A 22,436-nucleotide genomic window follows, 5' to 3' on the forward strand; every position below is an offset into this window, starting at 1 on the left:
GAGGCAGACCCGCCTCGTGCAAGGGAGGGGCAGCTAAGGTCGCTGATCCACCTCTGCCACTTGGAAGCCACTTGGATACTGTGCATAAAAGCTGCAAGTAGCACTCATATGCAAGTCTTCCCCCCAACCTCTGTGTGTGTGTGTGTGTGTGTGTGTGTGTGTGTGTACACTCATGCTAACTTCTCTGCAGACAGACATCAATATAAGATGTTAGATCCCCAGGAACTGTAGTTAGAGGCAACTATGAGCCATCTGACACTGTTTCTGGGAACTGAACTATGGTCCCTTGAAAGAACAGCAAGTACTCATACTCTTAACTGATGAGTCACCTCTCCATCATCATTTTCCACCCTTCACCAGTCCTACTTTATTTTCTCATGCTTTCATTTCTTTTGAGTAAATACATAGGACCAGAATCACTAGACCATATCACACACTCTTGACCTAAAAGAAACTGAAACATAGCTTCCAATGCTTTGGGTTAGCCCTGGTGATGCCTGGGATGAGGTTACTTATCTCCAAGAACACTTAACATTAGCTATCTTTCTAGTTTTGAGTATGTAGGCACAACAGTATCTCATCCTGGTGTTGAGATTCTCCCCTGATGGATAATATTAAGTATTTTTTCCTTTGGTCAAGCACTTGTTCTAATTTTTTATTTCTAGTTTTATCAACTTAGTTATATTTCTATTATTGACTTGAAAGTGCATTGTGTTTGTTTTTTGAGAATTTTATTTTTATTATTGTTATGTTTTATTTTATTTTTTTATTTTTGTAGTCTTGGGTTGCCTAGTACTCACCGTGAACACAAATCAGTCTTGAATTTGTGACAGTCTTCTTGCCTCAGCCTCCCCACTGCTGAAATTATGGACATGACCTTCCATTCCAAGCCACAAGGATTCTTTCCATACCTTATGTAATAGTTTTCTTTCTAATTGGTAAGTACATTATATATTTATGAGCTACACTGTGGTGTGTTTATTTTAGAATATTTAAGTTAAGCTAATGAATAAATCTATCACCTTACATATCCGCTTTTGTGTGGTGGTAAAAAAAAAAATCTAAAATGTGCTCTTTTAGCAATTCTGATGTAAACAGTGTGTGATCACAGCTACCATCCTGTGTGGTGGGTTTCTAGAGTTGTCTGGCAAAAGCTTTATGCCTCACAATTAACAATTACCATTTCTCTATCTGCCTCTCGCCCAGTTCTGCTAATTACCATTCTATTCTTTCCTTCCATGAGTTTAGCCTTTTTATATGCTAGATATAAGTGAGATCATGTTTCTCTTCATAGTCTCCATACAAGTGCTTTACGGTGAATATGTTTTGCATATATTTTCTTGCAATTGATAGCTTGACTTTTCACGGCAAGTCTGATGCCATTTGCTTCATCACGGCCAGAACTGACTGAGCTTTGCTTATGATCCCTCCAGACCTCATTTCTCTCATTTGTAGGCTGGTACCAAAAATACACCTACCTCTTGGAGTTCATGAGGATTTAAAGTGACAGTGTATGGAAGGGTCTCAGCATAGTGTCTAAACCCTAATAAGGGCCTTGCAAATCACCAGCAGATTGTTATTGTTTGATTTTTATTCATTTCCATCTCTGCTCAGTCAAGAATAGTCCTCTTTGGGCTTCACTTCATATTATCTGCAGCTGGTAGCTGGAAATAACTGATGCTCAGGAAAGCAGTCTGGACTGGAACTAAGGGTGTGGGAGTAATTAGCGTGCTGCTACCATCTGAAGCCTAGGGCTGGGTGAACTCACTGGGACAGGGCATACAGTGTGGGATATGGGATGAGATGGGAACAGCAGGGCCTGAACAAGTGCAGCTTTGGGATTGGGCCAAGGAAGAGAGACTCACGGGGGATGGGAGAGGAAGACAAACGATTCAGGAATGAATGACTTCATAGTTCCCAGAGGAGGAGTGGAGTCAAGGTGAAAGGGATCACTAACTATGTGCCGAGGCTTTGCATGTTCCCCAGAGGCTTGCTCCTCAGTCCAGGGTTGTCCTGGGAGGAGACGGGACCTTTAGGAGGTGAGGACTAGAAGAACAGTAGGTCCTCTGGAGATGTACCCTTGAAGGGAGTCATGGCTCCCTCTGTGTGTCTTTCTCTTCCTGTCACTGAGGGCGGCAACTTCTTCTGCCACACACTCCTACCACCCTGCTCTGTCTCAGCACAGGTTCAAAGTGACGGAGGCAGCCAACCAGTGGCTGAAAAAGCCAGAGGTCAGGATGCTAAGTAAAGCTTCTGTCACGGTTAAAGAAAGTTGACTGACATGGATAGATGGCAGTGCTCTAGAGGGGGTGAGCCCTGAAGACACCTGTGCATTCCCTAGGAGAAGAGGCCATTGCCACCTCAATGGGGAGGAAGCACAATCAACGTGCCTTCAGAGGCAGGCAGGTGGTCAGGTTTTGAGAGTATCCTGTAGATATTCTACTTCCTCTTCTGAGTTTTGGTAGAATGATGAATGAAGAGAGGAGTTGGGAAAAGTCTTTAGACAGTGGCAATGTGAAGAAAGGGCTCTTTGTTACAGTATGGGAGAGACTGAGGCACTCTCTGGACAGATGAGACAGGATCTAAACAGTGAATTGTTGAGAGGCCATGAAAGGAGCAAGATCCCAGAGAGGGCAGGGGTGGATCAGCCTGGAATTAGGGAGCACCCTGGCTTTATACTGCAAGGCTTGGCTGAGCTGGGATGGTGTCTCACTTCATAGTTACGAGTAGAATGGGCCAAAATAGAAATGTGCTTAAGATTTGACATGGCAAAGGGAAACAGTAGCCATTATAGCTAAACCCAGTGCAAGAGACATATGCAGAAGGGCAGGTAGACTCTGGATTCTCTTGGCTTTTGCAGTGAAAGATGCAGAAATACCAGAAAAACTTCAGTTTGTCTGTACTGCTCTCAACTCTGTTCTTAACTCTTCCTTCTGCCTGAACACCCACATTCTAGCACCAGTCCACAATCAAAAGCAGACATGTCAACAACAGTCTAGCAAAGACATTTCCTTCAGCTTTCCCCTAGAGACACACCAGCAGCAGGCTGTGCTTGACTAGCCCCGTGCCTTTGTGAATTCCAACTTGAGCTCTCTGCCTTGCTCACTCATCCCAGTGTTCTAGAAGTGATAGTTGCCAGCTTTTATTTGATACTCTAATTCCAGGTTCTTTGGCCGTTATTTACCTTACTACTTTTGATTTTGACCCTGCTATGGATATGTTATTCTCCTCACAAACGATTTAACCCACGACACTCACAGTTCTCAGTTTCCTAATAATGTCCTGACTGATATGGGGGTGGAAGTGCATTTTTATTGAGAAAGAGAAATGGCTTCAAGGCTGGGTATAGGAAAAGGGTCAAAGGAATTTCTGCCACATGATCTTGAGGTCTTAGGTAACTCCTATAAATTTAGATTTCCGAAGAGGTAAAGGCCTGAGGGGAGTTCGAGGCTTGTCAGTGTTGGAGAAGCTCTAGTAAATGTGGTCTGATGGGAAGAGTAAAGAGCTGAGGAAATCATGTTCTGGGCAATTCGAAGCATTGGAGGTGGCTCAGTGAGCTTGGGCTCTCCCCTGCAGCGCTTGAATCAGTTCGCATATTCTTCTCTGTGGTCATAATTTATTTGTCTGTTCTTATCCCTGCTCTACTCTATTCTCTATATTTAAAGAACTTGCAATCCCGAAGTTCCCAACCCAATCACTTTCCAAATCGATTTGCCCAGTGCATGGTGCTCATAGATGATGAAGGATAGAGAGGAAGCAAACCAGGTTGTCTTCCATTGGTGTCCCATTCCACTTTCTCCTGCCTCTGGCTATGAATGGGTCTTTTTTCAAGGCCAGCCTTCCAGTTAGATGGTGGATTCATTCATGGTTCTTGCTTCAGTTAGAAGATCTGAAAATGGTAGCAATTTCTTCCTGCCACTACCCTGATTTCCATAGCAACTCTTCTAGCACCCAAGTAACAAAGCCTCAGAATCAAATGCCTTATGTTTGAAGGACTAGACTGGTTTTCATTTTCTTCACTGAGATAGTTATTTGTATAGTAAGGTCAATGTTGCTTCCCTTCCAGATTCATTGAGAGCTGATCTATTTCTCCTTGGGGTATATGGAGAAAAAGAAGCCTGTAGAGGGCTACCATTGAGTCAACCCGCACACGCCATGCACGCCGCACACACCTGGCATTGTGTATTATTTTCACTGTCCATGTAACTTTTGGTATATCTCCGTGTGCGTCCATTTCTTCAGTTATAAAACATGGGCCATAGGCTTCCCTCCTCATGTGGTTACTGAAAGAATGAAATGATCTACTATACATACATACAGAAAAGCTTTTGGAACAGGGGCCAGTGGGGTGATGGGTGATGTTGCTTGCCCTAATGATGACCAACTGAATTCAGTCCTCAGGCACCCACATGATAGGAGAAGAAAGCTGACTTTTACCAGTTGCCCTCTTATCTTCACCTGCAAGCTAACACACACACACACACACACACACACACACACACACACACACACACACCATGCATGCATGATGTGAATCAGACCTTAGCACATGCTTACTACTCAGTGTTAGTTATGAGTGGCACAACTGTTAGCTGCCATTATTGTTTCTATGTTATTATTATTATTATTATTATTATTATTATTATTATTATTTTTACAAAAGCTTGAGAGTACTAGAAGTTGGTGTAGTCAGATGACTTGTCCATTCTCAGAGCTGCTGAGTTATTGAGAGCTGATCCCCCACATCTCAACCTGAACCCTTCCTGCTGTTCCCCTCGTACCAGTGGGGTTCCACCTAGCTGTGCAACACTAGCATGGAAGCAGTCTTATGTTCTCTGCTCTCCTCTCCCTCCTTCTAGAACATCTGTGTTTAAAACAAATTGAAGCATGCAAAGGCTTGAGAGCAGGATGGGCTTGGTCCCGGTAATGGTTCTACTGAGAAACTCTGGCTAGTAGAAGGGCAGCTGGAGTTTCACAGAGGATGGCAGCTGCTGGCTGGGAGGTGAGGGTGGGGAGGGGTGTATGTGTGTGCGCACACCTAGGTGTCTATGTGTATGTGTGTGGGGTATGCATGCATGTGTGCATGTGTGTATGCATAGTGTATATGTACATGCATGCATATATGAATTTGTGCATTCATATGTATGGTGTACATGTATGTGTATGCACACATATGTAGTATGTATTATGGTGTGTGTGTGCATGTGTGTGTGCGTGTGTGTGTTGGTTCACCTCTACATCTTCCCTAGAAGAAGCTTTATATATTCTTAAAGCTTTTATTGCTAAGAGATAATATTGAGCTCAGCTCTCCATCCCCCTAGCCCCTCCTCAGCCCAAAATATATTGAATAGTGTTAGAGGCAAAGGATATTTTGAGCCCTGCTGGGTCCTCAGGGAAATGACTTCTTTAGAGAAGAACTAGTGAACTATGCAGGGCTATGAATGCCTCTTCTTGGCACCTGCCCCTATTCTCCTAAGTGCTATAGCCTGGCAGGCAGTTACCACTTCACAAGTTTAGAGTCCCCATCTCCTCCAAGGCTTGCTCTGACCTAAGCACCCTTTTCCATGGCTCTTTGCATATCAGTAGTCTATATTTTAGGAATTCATTCTATAACCATAACCAACTCTGTCCTTCTTCTGACCTCCCCTCCTCTTCTGACAGCCCTGGTCACCTGATAGACCAGAGAAGACAAATCATATTAATAAGGAGCCTGTGCACATTGAGCATTCTCACACCTGCCATCCCATTGGAACCTCATGACAACCTATGTGAAGTTAAGTACCAAACAAAGAGATAACCAAACCTGTAACAATACAGTAACTACTCCCTCCACAATATATGTATTTATGTATAAGTAGGAGGGGTGCAGGTAGGATATGAGTCCAGTGATGTCTGTCACCAAAGTCAGACCTCTTGGTTTGATACCTTGATGTATTCAGTGGCTAATGATGCTAATCTGAATGCTTAAGTGCCCGCCTGTCGGATGAATAGGCAGTCCTTCCTGCCCTGTAGTGCTGTATTGCAACCATCAGAAAGCAGATGGTTTCATTAAGGAGCAATAGCTCCCAGCTTAGTTCTGAACCTTGTGTTGCTTTAGAATCTCCTCTGCACTCAATAAAGTACAATTCACATTTGTTGAGTGTTTAATAGGCACCATGCCCTTTTTATCTGGAACGCATTGTTCTGAAGGTATTTCTATGGATACTTTACACTTAAGGGTCTGTTTAAGAACACACAGCTCTTGAGCAGTAGTCATGGAGTAGCCAGGGTTCTGTTTCTTTCTACTGCACAAAACTGTAGCATACTTTTAAAAGATGTGTGTGTGTGTGTGTGTGTGTGTGTGTGTGTGTGTGTGTGTGTATGTGTGTGTGTATGTGTCTGGACACATATAGACATGTGCCTTCAGTGGTCAGAGGTGTCAAAAATACCTTGAGCTAGAGTTACAGGCAGTTTTGAACTGCCTGGTTATGGTTTCTAGGAATGAAACTTGGATCCTCTGCAAGACTAGTATTTTCTTTTAACTGCTGAATCATCTCCCTAGCCCCATAACGTACATCTTAATGACTCTGAGGGCACAAAACTGTAGCAAAGTGCCTGAGAACACGTTAGTTTATTTCTGTTGTTGCTAAGGTTAACAGCTATTGTCCATTAAAATTGTCTTTAGCTTATTATGATAAAAATCTGATCACAGTGGCTTAAGTAAATCAAGGTGTGTGTGTGTGTGCGCGCGCGTGCATGTGTCTGTATTTATTTTTAGTGGAGAAACACAATTGGATGAACTTGAACTAATAGTCAAGGACCTTGGCTTTAGCATCCTGCTTTAATACCCTAAGCACAGGGCTCTTGTTTTTCAGCATGGCCATCTTACTTCCAAGTCACAAATCTGCGCTGAAGGTAGGAAGAAGGGTGAAGGATAAAATCCCCATGATAATAGAATCAGTCCCTTCGTGTCAGAGAAAACAGTGGCTTTCTAGAAACACTATTCAATGGCCTTTTGCTGAAATGGTCACATGCTGTGAGGGAATCTGGAGCTTGAGTACAGATGTCCCTGATTTATCAAGGTTTCACTTATAAGTATTCTTGACTTGTTGAAGGTGGGAAGACAATAGGTATTCAGCAGAAAGTACACTTCAGATTCTCCTTCTGGGCTAGCAATGTGTGGCATAAACTTGCTCATGAAGCTGGGAAGTGGCAGTGAACTGCAGGTCACAGTCAGCCATACTATCTTCACAAGGGTAAACTGATGGCCTACAGTCACTGTGATGCTAAGCGAGGGTTTGGCAGGTTGGCGTTATTAATGTGTTTTCAACTGTGTTGGGATATGGCCTCATCTCAGGTACAGGAGCATCTATACTTTTCCACACATAGTCTCCTGAAATAGCTTTAGTGATCTGTTAATGCACTAAAAGGAGAGGAGGTGATTGTGAGACTGGAGCTGGCAGTCACTGCTACCAATTTGCACTGGGCAGTGCAGTAATGACCTCAATAATCCCTCACATTGATCCAGGCTTTTAATTTTTAAAAACACTTTTATGTGCTTTATCCCTTTTAATCTCCATGACAACCTTCCAAAGTAGATAAGGTATGAGTTATCTAGGAGTCATGCAGGTCTGGCATTGTAGTCTCCATTAAAAAAAAAAAGAAAAAAAAAAGAGGAAACCAATGCTCTAATAGTTAAGTGAAGAGCTCAAAGTCCATGAGCAAGAGATTGGTTTCCCAAGACCACCTGTACATTTAGATTTGACTCAATGTATATTCACTAAGCATCTGTATAAGTGACAATGTTGACACCCTTGCTTCCACCTGACTCTCTTGTCCTTTTATCCAGATCTTTCAGGATTGTACTGATTTCTCATTGCTAGAATAGAATACAGAAGCAAGTTTGGAGAGGGGAAACTTGGTAGTCTCACAGTTTAGAGGGCACAGTCCATCCTGGGAAGACATAGTGAGAGGAGAGGACTGGTTAGTGGTAGCAGGGCTTATGATGGCTGTTTCTTTTATGGCACCAAACAGAAGAGTTAGTGTCACCTTCAAAGGGATGAATATAATGGCTGCCAGTGAGGCCGCACATTCAAAATTTCCATGGATACGCAAAAGAGTGTTACAAGTAGGAACCAACTACATGAGACTGGGGTGTGAGAGACACATTTCTCCTTCAAGGCATGACAAGGATTGAGGAAGAAAAGGGTCAGATTGCCATCTCAGAGCATCATTCAGTAACAAGGATGGTGACCTTCTTTCTGTTTTGCATCCTTAGCACATAGAGGTGATGGGGGTTCTGGAAAATGAACGATAAGATAGATGGATAGTGAAGGTGAGTGGACCTTATACATTTTAAAGTTCTATTAGAAGTTATTGGTATTGTCAAAGGTTTAGTAAAATCTACTTGAGTGAAGTGAGATAACCTTGGCCTTTAATGGAATATAATCTATTCTGGAAGTCTTCTGAGTTTATTGGATGTGAGAGATTGATGAAAAGAAAGGAAGTATATGTGCTCTCAGAATATTGGCCGATTCATGTTAAGCATTTTGGGGAGATACATAGAACATGGTCAGCCGGTGTCTATTTGGAAGCATACCCATGCAGGAGTACTCTAAGAGAAGGCAGCAGGCCAATGCTAGTAGCCACCTGCAGTGAGAGGAAGAAAATATAATTTCTTCCTGTATATTGAGGTGCAGTAGGTAAGCAAAACTCCCTGTATGAATGCCTGGGCCTTGGTGAGCTTAGGAAGATGCATGCATTCATGCTACTATCACTACAGACAAGTTCATATAGACAGACAACATCTGCAAGATTCCTTGTGTCTGTGTCCATGTCCCTGTGTGTGGGGGTTTATGTTTATATAAAAAAAGTTAAAGATTTTAACATAAAACTAGATACACTGAATCTAATAAAAAAGAAAATTGGGAATAGCCTTGAACTCATTTACATAGAACACAACTTCCTGAACAGAATACTGATAGCACAGGGACAAACAAAACAAAACAAAACAAAACAAAACAAAACAAAACAAAAACAACAATCAATAAAAAGGACCTCATGAAACTGAAAAGCTTCTGTAAGTCAAAGAATATGGTCAAAAGGATGAAACAGCAGTCTACAGAATGGGGAAAGATCTTCACTAAGTCCACATCTAATAGAGGACTAACATCCAAACCACATAAAGTACTCAAGAAAGTAGACATAAAAAAACAAAATAGCCCAGTTTAAAATAGGGAACACATTTAAACAGAATTCTCAACAGAATCTCTAATGATCGAGAAGCACTTAAAGAAACGTTCAACATCTTTAGTCATCAGGGAAATGCGAATCAAAATTGCTATGAGATTCCATCTTATACCTTTCAGAATGGCTCGTCAGCTTGTAGTTTGTCAGTGGTAAGAACCAGGCTGTCATATGTTGTAGCTCTTGGCAACACTTAGGATGGCACTGAGTAGGTAAATTTTGGATGTTGTTGTTCTTTGGTATAGTTGAAGCTTCTGCAAAGCATAGTTTGAACCAACTGTGATTAATGTCATGGTTATTTTCAAGATCCTGACTAGGGAGGTAGATGTGTGCACCCAGGGACTGGCAGAGTCCCTACTGTGGTTCTCTGATCTAAGAAGTGAGGATAGTCATAGAAAAAAAGGACAAAACATTTCTGGAATTTCTCCTTCTTACCAGGATAGTATTCTAAAGCAGTGACCAATTCCGGAAGAATGCCACACCCTAGTACCATCTCCAAGACTTGAAAGATACATCACCTTCTTCCTCTATCTCCTCTGCCACATGATCTTTCCATCAATCTTGGAAACCAATCTTTCAGGAGACTCATACTCAGCAATGCAAATGCAATAGTTATTGGATTGTCGATCTCTCCCTACTACTTCCTAATTTATCTGGCTGCCCCCTTTTCTTTCATTGCAATCCCATTGCATTAAATAGCATGCATACACTAGTGGCTCTTGGATTCGTATCCCCAGGCTTGGCTTTTGTTGAGGTTTCAGACTTGTGTTATTTAATTAATACTGCCTGATTAATTAATACATCCAAACAAGAACTAAGAAATGCCACATCACTAATGCCTCCTAATCTATTTCTTCCCCATCTTAGTAAGGACCAAGTTTATTAGACCCTAAATTTCAAGTCCATCCTTAACCCCTGTGACTGGGTCTTCCCAGTGCATCTAGAACCTTCTCCATCAGATATAACCAACTCTCTGCTTGAGGACACCACCATTGTTTCCCCTCCAAACTATTTATCATACTTCCCGACTAATCCTTTCCCACCATTTACTATGCTAAAGCCAAATGACTCTTTACAACTTTGTACCAACCTTTCGTTGCTCTACTGTTCTAAACTCTTCCTATAACAGGAAAATGCAAATGCTCAATACAATATTAAAAGCTACGAGACTGACTATTGCCTACTGCTCTCAGGTTATTTCCAAGCCCATTATTCCTTTACCCTGCTCTACACTAGTCATGGTGGCCTTTTCAGTGTTACACAGGTTGAGCGCATTCCAGCCTTAGAACCCTAGAGTTTCTATCGCTCCTGTCCAAGATTCTTTCCTTCGGCATCTTTGCATGACTCTTTCATTTTAGTTAACTCCCTGCTCCAGTGCCTACCTTTTCAGAGAGGCCTTTCCGGATGGCTCAGTAAAAATACTTGTCTTTCATAGAGATAGTGGGGAGGGAGGAAGGGATAGGGGGCTTGTGGAGGGGAAACTGGGAAGGGGGATAACATTTGAAATGTAAATAAATAAAATAACCTGTAGCAGAAAATATTAAAAAAGCACCATCTTATGCTAGTACTAGCTTCTCTCTGCTCCTGTGGTCCCTGAGGTTAGCTGTCACAAATCCCCTTAACCCAGTAAATCAAAACTCTAGAAGCTTATAATTATCCATCAGTTTTATATATCAATAAATTCTCATTCACAAGACACCCACACAATAATTTCAGAGCCAATTGATAATGATACAAGCTACCCACCTAGATAAGACAAGTTATCCCAATTATTCTATCCTTTTATAATATTCATAGCTACCTGTGGCTATTTCATCCATCTTCTCCCATCCTCCTCCTTCTCCTCTCTTCCTCTCCCTGTCTCTGGAACTCTTAGCACTGCTTTCCTTTTCCCTGTCCAATCACAGGCTTCTTGTTGTATTAGCATTTAAATTAATTGGGGGGGCAATTCTGCTACAATAACCAATTCAAAAATGAAAAAGGAAAAGAAAAAAATACTCATTTTTGCTATCTCAGTAAAAGGACAAAATAAGTATCAAAGGGAAGCAAAAGTGTGCCACACATAATGCAATTTATTTCTTATCTGCCATTCCAGGGGTCATGAGGACACCTCTGTCATTCTATCCAGGTAGCTTCTGAGGGCAATCTAATGGTTTTGACTTCTTAGGTAGAGAAACTCAATGGGGATGAGAAACTCAAGGTAAGTGGTTTTGTCTCTGGCAAGGTGATATGGAACTCATTGTCACACTCACTCTATTACCTGAATATATACACCTAACTGCAAGAGAGCTAGGAAATGTCATTTCTCACTGGGTAGCTTCATTAATTAAACCTAGGGATTTTGTATTAAAAGGAGGGTGAGGAAAATGGGTCCCGATGCCAAGTATGTAAGCTTCTCTTTACATCTCCCTCTGTTTCACAGTACTTGCCAAGACTTAGGCTCTTATGTATTTATTTGCTTCTTTGTTAATTTCCTGTCATTTTTATAATATAGAGTATCAGCTCAGTGGGAAAGCTGAGTTTTGACTATTGTATATGAAAGTGGCATGAATATAAACTAAATTTGTAAGTGAATGGATAATAAAGGACTGAGCTGATCTCTATTTATTAATGGATAGTTACTGGAAACAGAAATTTTGAATTTTTGTTCAACCTGTTATCTCGACACAAAACATATGCAGTTACATTCCCAATAAGAGCACATCCAACAGGTATTAATAGATGTTTAGTGGGCTGAATTCCATGGCTAGAGGATATATAATGAGAGTGTTAGTACCAAATGAATCTCAGATTTCACAGAGCCTTTGGGTAGCAGCATGCTATTTTGGTATACATGATGGATAATTTAAAATTACTTAAGTAAACAACTCAAGTGTTCATTATATTTCACATCTAACATGAGTGTTTACTGCATCTTCTAAGATATCACAACCATGAAGAAAAATAGATGGACACTTTGGATTAGAAAAACATTAGCTAGCTATATTAATTTATATTTTAAGCAACTGAAGGGCCTGGAGAAATGACTCAGAGCACCTGCTACTCCTGTAGAAGACTGAATCTGCATCCCAGTGCCCATGTCAGGAGGTTCACAGCCAATATGCCAGTTCCAGGGAATCTGACTCCCTCATCTGCTGTATGTTTGAATGTTATCATAGTTTTACTTTATAGGCAATGCTGAAGGAAGCATCCTTACTGTATATCCATGGAACTACATACCTGGAATATACCCTTAAAAGTAGAATTTCTAAGTCTATGTGCACTGAAGAGTATGTTTTACTGATTGCTGTCCAGTATTTTCTAAAGGGACTGTGTCAACGTATCCACTTGTTAGTCATGTGTTAATACCTGATTTTTCATCTCAATATAATACTTGATCTTACTTTAAAAACAATTTGTTAGCATTTTTGCCAAGGAAAAGGAAAACCAGGAAATGCCCATCTCTTTCCACTCATACACCCTTCACACCAACTGATTTTCTAAGTAATTGAAGGCAGTGAAGAAATTGAGTTTATCACCTCCCGGGCAAGGGAGCTACTGCATTCATTTCACCCCAGTCTCTTTGTCTCTGAAATGGGAACATCCATAGATTGAAAAGTCATTTTGAAGATTCTTTTAGACTATTAGCAAAAGCTCCTGGGCCTTGCTTGGGACATGAATGGCCAGATAGACATTTGTTCTCTTCATATAAGAGTTTGCACAACCCTGGAAGTTTGTGGAATGTACAATAATATGTGCAATTCATTGACTCTAATATATCACAGATTATAATGTCCACCAATATCTATTGTGACTCGTTTAGAAAAAAAAATAAAAGCAGCCCATTGAGTAGTGAATATCAACCGTAAAGCTGATCAGAATTGCTGAGATATTAAAATGGGATTTGGGAAACCAGTGTCTTAAAACCAATCAAACACCGTGTTGTATGTTTTGGCTGCATTGTGGGTAAACCCCGAGACAGACTTGAGAGCTAATTATTTATCTGGGAGGCAATATAGAACACACTGGTAGGAGAGAGAGGATATGAAGCAGGAAAGGAAAGAAAGCCAATAACAGGTGCTTTATCAAATAAATTACTTCTGTGAAGAAACAGACCCTAATTCCACTGAGAAATTCTAGGGACCACTATTGAATGTTGGCCTCGCATTTCCCTCCACAAAGTACAAGGGAGCTAGCTATCTGCTGCACTCATGTGTTGACTTATGTTGGGTCTTGGTTCTGGGCTGATTTGGGAACTGCTGTATCAGTCCTTGCATCTCTCCCCTCTCTGTGAGTTGTCTATTCTATATTTCAGTTACCCTTGGCCAATACTTCTTCTAATCAAGGTGCTTGCCTAGTAGAATTACCCAGAGTCTTAATCCTGTGTTGTTAGAACTCTTGGTTACTGTAATTAGTTCAGGCTGGGGTCACTGTAGCTGCTAACTTGTTCTTTTACTGGCCATAAAGAAGGTACTCATAGATGTACTTTGTGGGAATAAGTGGTTTGAATCTCAGATATACTCACTTGTACCCTCTTATGTAGCTGCAACTTTGGCACATTCTGATAATCTTAGTCAGTCACCCCTGCCAGCATAGTAAGTCCCTTTGACAATCTGCCAGGAGGAGTTAAAACTATCCAAATACTTACACATGTTCCTCATGCATGTCATTAGAAGAGATGGTGACATATCATTTTATTTTTATTCTTGAATCCATGTTTTCTAACAGGCAAGTGGCACCACATAATGGGCCATTGGTCCAAAGTATGTACTGCAGACAGTACTCTGACACTCTGACATCATGAGATTTCACCCCAGCTGGTCCATTATTTGCATTCATTCCAACTCTGTACCAAGCTGGCAACTTTGGATGTTACACATTGTTTTGGAACTCATTGTCACATGAATAATGTTATCTCACTTAGGCTATCATAAAACGAGTGCCTGGATTTAACATAATGTTGTAAAGCATCCCACAGCTTCCTTGGAGTGTAGTGCTGCTGAAATTCTGTGGGGCGGGGGGAGGCAAACACATATCTAGAATATACATGAATCCCGTGAGAGCAAAACCTTTCTACCCCCAGGAGGAAAGGGGACTAAAAATAGATTGCTACTATGTGGATAGTTATCCTACTGCAGAGATGCTGGGAGAAATGGCATGAACTACACATAGGTACTTGATTTTTTTTATGTATATGAGTATACTGTAGCTGTCTTCAGACACCAGAAGAGGGCATCTGATCCCATTACAGATGGTTGTGAGCCACCATGTTGTTGATAGGAATTGAACTCAGGACCTCTGGAAGAGCAGTCAGTGTTCTTAAACCCCGAGCCATCTCTCCAGCCCAGGAACTTGGTTTTTAAGTGCACTGGGGAAGCAGTAGGCTGTCTGAACACCAAAGCCAGGTGCCCTTCTAGAATGAACTACCCTGTTCATTTGGCTGCTTTGTTTACTTTCAGTCATGAAGATTTCTTGTGAGCAATGATACAAGACATCTACATTCAGAAGTACTACACTTCAACTATACCAAGAGATGGAGCTGGCCATATATTGAACAGTCCAGAATTTAAACAATTCTGTCATGTTAGTCATGAGAGATCCCCAGAAAACGATAAACGTGAACTGAGGAGGGAGTGTTAGGGTAGCTATTGTTGACAAAGTTACTAAAGGAGATATGAATTATCACCTAGGAAAAGATATGAAATTGATTGTTGATATGGGAATCAAAAATTGCAGCCAGTGCATATGCTGAGAATTTGATGAGTAGTTAGTATAGCCCCAAATGGGAAGCTTCTGGTTTAGAAAGTAAGACATCCTGTCTCAAGGCAACAAGGCAGAGAATGATAGGAGATAGTGACACCATGCTGACCCCGAGTGTGTATGTTCATGTACCACACACACACACACACACACACACACACACACACAGATGCACATACATGCATGTGCACACACATATATAAATAATTAAGAATATTTGAAGCCTCTGAATTACAAAGTAGTAGAAGAGAGTTATTTCAAATCGGTCAGAAGGTTTTCTATGGTTTGAGCATGGCTTTTAAAAGTTCATGTGTTAGCATCTTCATTTCTCAGTATAATCACATTGGGAAGTGGGTTCTATTGGGATGGACTTGAGTCTTGGCCATTGAATGTTCATGGATGGGCTAACATCTTTCTGTTAGGAGTGACTTAGCTGTGTTAGGAGTTTGATTTCCCCTCCTTTCACACCTGTGTGTCTTCTCTCACTTTTGATTATGGCACATTATGAAGCAACAAAGGGAATTCACCAGACACAGGTTCTTGACCTTGGGAATTCCTAGCCTGAAGAACTGGTAGCCTAAATGAATTTCCCTCTATAAATGGCTTAGCCTTGGGTATTTTGTTATAGTCTGCGAAAGTAGACTAAGATAAAGACATTGATCAGATATAGGTGGGTTCAATTCATAACAGTGGGAGAGGATGAGGTGGCTGGTAGGTATTTGGAGTCTGTTCATGTGTATTTTTTGTTTATTTATACTCTGCTTGGTTTACTAAATGGTCCTTGGAGTTCAGTTCATATTTCTCACAAGATTAAAAACTTTCATAAGAAACAGAAAATTCTTGTAAGCTTAACATCTCACTAGATCGATCAGCCGCATTGTAACACACTTATGTTTTCATACGAGGCCCAGATGTACATCCTAGACTCTTCTGTGACATGGCAGGCCTGAAGGCTTTGTAAAGTGTGCATGAGGAAATCCTGCTTGCTTGCCATTTCCTGCTGTATAGGTCTGATGACCGTCATGGCATTATGTGGCTGACAGAGATCAACTTCTTCAGACAATGCTCTGCCAAGAGTGCGTTAACTTCAGCTTGTTCCAACTTCCTAAAGTGTACTATTATCCGTCTCTAATGTGGATCGTAAGTCCATACCTTGCCTGTTTGTCTCTGGTCACACAGGATGCCGAACACCTAAGGAACAGCTATAGCTGCGCTTTGAGACTCTTGCTGCGTCTTCTGGCAAAAATAGGTTGCCCCTTGGGGAGGGAAGTCTCATAACCCTTAAAGCCATGGGAAACTCAAGCCTACCAATAAAGCAGTGAAAATATAGTCATTCCTGCTTCACTCTTGGGTTTGTGGCTCCATGTGTGTATTCTTTCTGTGAGAAAATATCACTGATAGAGGCTAATGTTACAATCTATAAGATCTACTCCATATCCACAAAGTACTGCCCATGAGCTGGGATTTTAGCTGCAGTATCAGTGTGCCATTTTAATGTCCTCTAGTCCCAGAAGAGTTTAGAATGTGATGGGAACGGTGGATTCTTTATTTACAGACCTTCTCCCTGACCTCTATTCTAAAGTGGGTTTTTTAGTCTAACAAAAATTCTAGCCTATTGAACCTAATTTCTACAAATACCTAATCATTCACTGGATTATAGATCAGGTTGAGGGGCTGTAATACTGAAAATCAAACTCATATGCAGACGAATGTGTCTACCCCCGTGAGGATGGCAAGTGTCAGTGTAGCCATCCTGTCACCCATCAAATGGCTTGCTGGTTCTGTAAGGAACAGTATTATGTTGAAAACTCAGTATTAATCTGTTACTGGCAGGTTGAACATATGTTGGGGGTAGTCACGGCAGGCTGTTGCAGTGGTCAGTGTGCTGTACCTACCCTCTGTAATGAGGACTCCATTACTACCTCTGCAGTGAAAAATCTGCTTCACTAGACCCAATTTACCTCCTACACTTGGAGATCCTCTAATACCAGCTTTAAATGGCAGAATCTGGACAAAAGGACACAGAGAGGCAGCTGGGCCCCAAGACTGAAGGAAGCACTTGACTGCAAGTCTGGGAAACTGTAGCGACCACTTCCTTGAGGTTGGTGATCTAGGTTCTACTCCTTTCACCTCTTTCTAGCCTTGGGCCTTGAAGCTGGGGTTCTCCAAGTTGATACTAAGATGGGGATTGGATCATGCCATCAGCACCTATTTTAAATAACAGTAGGAGTGGGCAGGATTGAGAAAAGGTAGAAATCAAGCTTCAGTATTGGCTGAAAAAAGCCTTAGCTGACTAGGCAGGGGACTCTAAAGCAAGTATTAAGAGATTTTTTTTTTTTATTTTCTGAGACAGGGTTTCTCTGTGTAGTCCTGGCTGTCCTGGAACTCACTCTGTAGACCAGGCTGGCCTTGAACTCAGAAATTCGCCTGCCTCTACCTCCCAAGTGCTGAGATTAAACGCATGCGCCACCACCGCCTGGCTTTTTTTAAAGATTTTTTTGCCTTTGCTGAGATGACTAGCTCTTAGAGTCTGGCCTCAATCATTGCAGGAGAGCTGAAGCCCCAGGGAGTGTGCAGCACTGGTGAAGCAAGGCTTTGTAGCAAACATGGGCCTGCCAGAGCAGCCAGCACTCTGCTCACCCCACTTCTCACATCTGGGCAGTAAGCCTTCCCTGAGGGGAGTTTAAGAGGTGCCACAACCCTGATGGACTCCCCTCTTTATCCTGGTAACTCTTGAGCTCTGTTGATTTGAACATCCTCATGTCTCCTCGCAAAATGCTTCTACCAAGGGGACTAGCGGACTCACTGATTTGGAAGTTGAGGTATATCCAGAATAAGAGGGGAGTTAATGTAGCAACAGGCATCAGGAACCTAATTTCCACAGATAAAGAAGTGATCACTGTGAGTCCAGGGTATGGAGGGATTGGAGTCACGGAACACTCCTTTAGATAAATGCATACCCCAGAGTAAAAGCCAATGGGAAATGATTGCAAACAAAGTTAGGGGAGACACATGCCCCGGATTTCTCAAGAGTAGAGAGTGTTGTGGCACATTACCAAGGAGAACACAGCCAGAGAGATGGAAGTGGGGACAAGCAAAATGAGGAATACTAGAAGGAAATTGCAGGTGCCACCATCGCCACAGAGACAAGGATGAAAAAGGCTGTGGGGATTCCTTCCTTGTTTGTCACGGATAGATATCCATACATTCCCTCCTGCCCGGATGTGTAAATGCAGACTCTGGTTTCTCTCTCTTTTCTTTTCACCTTATGTTAATAAGGTGAACATTGCTCAGTCACACAACAGAACATACAGGAGTAACTGTGACCAACTTTGGGATTCACACATAAGAGGAAAATTGGGCATGCATGCTAAGGGGTGGATGAGGCTAGGGAGTAAGCCATTTATTTTGGTGTGTTCTGCCAGGTAGCGGCTGGGACTATGAAAATGCATTTCCCTGTCATTAGTAGGCTTTTTACTGTCTCTCAGACCAGAAAGCTGCAGGATGTTCTGCTTCCAGTTCACCTGCCATTCTGTCTGGTTTTCTCACAGTAATGCCTTATCTAGGCTCAGCAGTTGCTTTCGACAGCAGTTGGTTTGGGTTGTAGCCTCTCTTCATTATCTCAGAGCCAGATTCCTCACACCTTTTTCTAGGCACCAGATCCGGACAGGACATCCTTCTCCACTCAGAAGCATGTGTCTGGTACCAGGATCACATGCAGGTGTGCCTGGGGTTAGCCACCAAGGGTTTGGTAACTTACTTTACAAGGTTTACTTACAAGGGTTTGGTACTCTACTTTAGATGTTTGCCCTTTAGAAAGAATACCCTCCTGGGTCCTAAAGACAGCCTACTCACTCTAGAAGGAGGGCAAACTTCCGCCTCCAGGCACACAGCTACCTGGCTCTGCTTTTACTTGAGGCGGAACATACTCCATCCCAGCATGTTCTGTGAAAAGCCCCAGGGTCTCTCCAGGCCTAGAAGGGAGACAAGGCATCCCCAGAGGCTCTCCAGTGCAGCCAACAGAACAAAAGGGCAGGATAAGAGTGATTCCATTATCTTCGACCAACAGTCTGAGACAAGAATTTGAGGCGGCCATCCATTCTGACCTTTCTCTCTAACCGCCTGGCAGCCTTTTCCCCGGAAAATGAAACTTTCCACAGTGTCTGTCTTAATTATGCATGGACATAGTTGATTTGCATATCCAAATACCCAGGCCCATGAAGCATATGAATAATTTCAGACTGATGGTTGGCTGCAGAAGAAAGAAAAAGATGGGTAAGCTTGCGATGTCCTCTAACCTGTATGTACTTGCTATTCTGTATCCTCAGGGCTTGCATCTGTGGGGTCAAACAATTCTAGGTTGAAAGTATTTGGGAAAGCCACATCTCTACTGAACGTGTACAGATGTCTGCCTTCTTGCCACTATTCCTCCAAACAGTGCATTATGACAAGTGTTTATATAGAAATTTGGTGTTGGGAATTTTAAGTCATCTAAACACAATGTAAAGTATACAAGAGCAGGATTTACTGCAAATACTATGGCATTCTTCAGAGGGGAATCACTGCCCTATAGATGCCAGAGGATAACTGTACAGACTTGGTGCTGAGCAAGTTAGCCTAAGAAAACCTAAACTGTACAGAATTGACTACATTTCATGGTTTTTACCACTGCTTCCCATTATATGGCCATTCTGGTTTTTCCTCCATGCACATAGCTTCCCCTAGACAGTTTCAGCCCTACCAAGAAATCATCCAGCAGACAGAATCAACAGTGAGATACCACAGATCCTTGTAAAATCTTGATGTTTTCTTGGGCCTTATTTCGTTACTAACAGCAAACAGAGAATTTTGACTATATCACCTTTAAAGATATTTCTAGTCCGTTCCTATTCTTAACCATTCTGATGGCATTGTCTTTTAATTAAATGATTTATTCTGATATTTTTAAAAATTATTTATTTATTTTATGCATTCACCATTGCTCTCTTCAGACACACCAGAAGAGGGCATCATACCCCATTGCAGATGGTTTTGAACCACCATGTGGTTGCTGGGAATTGAACTCAGGACCTCTGGAAGAGCAGTCAGTGCTCTTAACCACTGATCTCTCCAGCCTGCTATTTCTTTATGTGTATACGCATTTTTCTCTGTGGGTACCTTCTGAGGTTGTTTGTATGTGGCTTGCACACTTGAGTACAGTGTGGTGGAGTCCAGACAAGGTGTTATGTCCTCTGCAGCTGATACAGGCCCTTGTGAGCTGCCCATCAATCCCTGGTACTCTGGCAGAGCAGCAGACACTTAACCACTAAAGCCATCACTCCTGCTCCTGGAAGGGAAATCTTGGGAATCAGTTTTTCACCACTCCAATGAAATGCCTGAATATGGGTGCCTTTATAAAGAGTAGGTTTGGTCAGTGTCTCAGCTAGGGTTTCTATTGCTGTGATGAAACACCATGACCAAGAAGCAAGTTGAGGAGAAAAGGGGTTTGTTTGGCTTACACATCCATATTGCTGTTCAGCACTGAGGGAAGCAGGACAGGAACTCAAACATGGTAGAATCCTGGAGACGGGAGCTGATGCAGAAGCTGTAGAGAGGGGAGGCTTACTGGCTTGTTTCATAATGGCTTTCTCAGCCTGTTCTCTTACAGAACCCAGGTCTACCAGTCCAGGAGTGGCACCACCACAATGGACTGGTCCCTGCCCTATTGATCACTAACTGAGAAAATGCCTTACAGCTGGATCTCATGGAGGCATTTCCTAAACAGAGGGTCCTTCCTCTCTCTAGCTTGTGTCAAGGTGACACACAAAACATGCCAGTACACTTAGCTCACAATCGTGGGACCAAGGCCTGAGTGCTGGCTTTTGCTCGACTCTTGTGCAGACCTTGTGACGGGCAGTGCTATGGGTAATAGAAACATGTTGTGGAGGTGGGGGTCACACCACCAAACCAAGAGCCTGAGGATGATTCAGAGCAGCTTGCTCTTTAAAACAACACTTCCTCAAGAACTGAGAGGTCCCTCCAGAATAATTATTCCTTCCTGAGAGCATGCTCTCTCAGTGAGTGAGGAATGAGGCCCCCACATCTTCATACTAACTCATAAACTCTTGGGGACAATCTCAAAACACTTTCAAGCCCATAGCTGAGACATTATGGGAACATCTTGAGTCTCACATCCATCTTATCATTTTCCTCGAGGAGGGACTGACCATGACATTCAGGATACGTTTTTAAAACCCCAGAGAAGAACATCATTAACCCACTTGGCTCCTATGCTACTTTTGAAGTCAGTTATGGTCAGAGCTCAAGGGAATTTAGACAACAAATTTCAGTATCCATGGAGACAGTGGTGCAGTTACCTCAACATCCTTCAGGAAGATGACTATCATAAAAAGATGGAATAGGATCTTTATGGTTGGATTTGAGGTCATGATAAAGGGACCATAGTCATGGGGCTGTCAGCCTTCCAGATTAAGGATGGGAGGCAGGATTTCTCCCTGTGTTACTGGTGAAATAACCCAGGCTTGGGGAGTTAAGTAATAAATATGTGCCTGGCTGAGAGCAAGTCTAACCTTTGAACTCATTTTCTTAACCCCTAACTTATCTGTCTCAGGGTCAAAACATTCAAACCATCCTTTCTTTATAGGCACTTAGAATGAAACATGACAAGCCCTGGGATGAACAAGGAAAGCAATCCAAAAGAGACAAAACCAATCACATGGGATGGATCACCCCAGTGGGAGCTTGTAGACACAACAAAGGCTTCTCATTATGGTCCGATCTATGAAGAACTATAGAAATCATGTAGTTGGGGGAGGCTGCAGACCTACTTTGGTGGAGTGAGCATAAGCTGCTTTATCTAACCATGACACCTCACTTGAGCCAGTGCAGAAGGGACTAGCCTCAGGGAGGGACTAGCACCCAGGAGGCCAGACCAAAGACAGAGCAGTGGTCTGTGGCAAGGTGGAGGGTTTCATGTCTACCTCCTCACAGATTCACAACCACCATGCTAACAGGCAGGGTCAGTGAGTTATTTTCCTTCTTAAACTAGGGTGTGGTGTGTGTGTGTGTGTGTACTTGGGTCATATTGTGCATCTTTTAAAATCATGTTTTAGAGCTGAAACATTTCAAAATTAAAATGCTGTAGGAAATTCCATGGCATGAGAAAATACTTGCATAATATTTTCCTTTGAAATAAGGTTAGTTAGAGACCAGTTATTTTAGAGTAATTTCCGTTTTGTGAAAATGAAAAGTTAAAAAAAAATGTAAGTTACTTAATCTTAGTCATAAGGTTGTGGGTATTCTTTTATTTTTGCTTTATTTTCCAGTATTCTATCTGGTCTGGGCATTATTTGATGTGGGGTAATGAGTTATGATAGTTCTTAATTTGATTAGCCTGAAGCCCTCTCATTAGCACAGCGTTTGACTCATGCAAATGCACCTGATTGCTCTAGTCAGCCACGTGAGTAGCGTTC

Source organism: Mastomys coucha, unplaced genomic scaffold (genome assembly GCF_008632895.1).
Source record: "Mastomys coucha isolate ucsf_1 unplaced genomic scaffold, UCSF_Mcou_1 pScaffold18, whole genome shotgun sequence".
In the NCBI taxonomy this organism is placed as follows: domain Eukaryota; kingdom Metazoa; phylum Chordata; class Mammalia; order Rodentia; family Muridae; genus Mastomys; species Mastomys coucha.